The sequence below is a fragment of the Echinops telfairi genome, unplaced genomic scaffold (genome assembly GCF_000313985.2).
Source record: "Echinops telfairi isolate 266 unplaced genomic scaffold, ASM31398v2 ScPeMD7_7469;HRSCAF=8507_0, whole genome shotgun sequence".
Taxonomy (NCBI): Eukaryota; Metazoa; Chordata; class Mammalia; order Afrosoricida; family Tenrecidae; genus Echinops; species Echinops telfairi.
This window is the reverse complement of record NW_022111372.1, coordinates 45,051,208-45,052,199: the sequence shown is the minus strand read 5'-3', so window position 1 is coordinate 45,052,199 and position 992 is coordinate 45,051,208.

The window sequence follows — 992 nt, the reverse complement described above, 5'->3', positions numbered from 1 at the left end:
TGAGAAAAAAAAGAGGAGCTGTTAACAAGGGCTCAAGTGGAAAGAAAATGTTTTGAAAAGAATGATGACAACATATGTACAAATGTGCTTGATGGAATTGATGTATGGATTATGAGAAGAGCTCTAAGAGCCCCCAATAAAATAATTTATTAAAATAATTTTTAAAAAAGACAAATTACTGGTCCAAATTATGTCATGTTAGAGGGTTTCCACTACAGATGCATATTGTTGTCATCCTTAGGTGCCTTCAACTTGGCTTCGACTCATGGTGGCCCTATGTACAACAGAACAAAACACTGCCGATCCTGTGCCATCCTCACCATTGTCGTTACGTGTGAGCTCTTTGCAGGAGCCACGATGTTAATCTGCCTCTTTGAAAGTCGTTCTCCTCGCTGACCCATGGCCCTATGGGGGACAACACTGGCCTGGTCTGACCCCACCACACCAAGGCAAAACACTAAAGGCATGTGGCAGAGCAACCGGGGGAGCAGAGCAGGGAGCTTCCAAGGGAGTGCAAAGGATAGACTTTGGGGCCAGAGGGTCGCAACCCATCGGACTTGACTAGAGGACATGCCTAGAGGTAAAAAATAAGAGCTTGATCTATTTACAGATTTTTCTTTCTTTTTAAAAATTGTTTCTTTAAAAAAAATTAATTTATTCTTCTCTGGGTCATTGGTTTTCTCGTTTGTTGTCATCGTTGTGTTATCTTTTGTCACTTTGTCTTGTTATGCCTTGTTTTTGATGCATATTATTATCTCTGCAGATATCTAGATAAGGTAGGCTGGATGAACAGTCTGGAGGAGAAAACAATGGGACTGATGGTTCCAGGGGGACATGGGAAAGGGGGAGACGGTGGAAAGGAGGTGGTGTTGACCAACCCAGGGACAAGGGGGCAACAAGTGATCCAAAATAATTGGCAAAGGGGGTGTGAGAGGCCTGGTAGGGATTCAGCAAGGGAAATGTAACTGAGATAAACTACTGAAACCCAAATG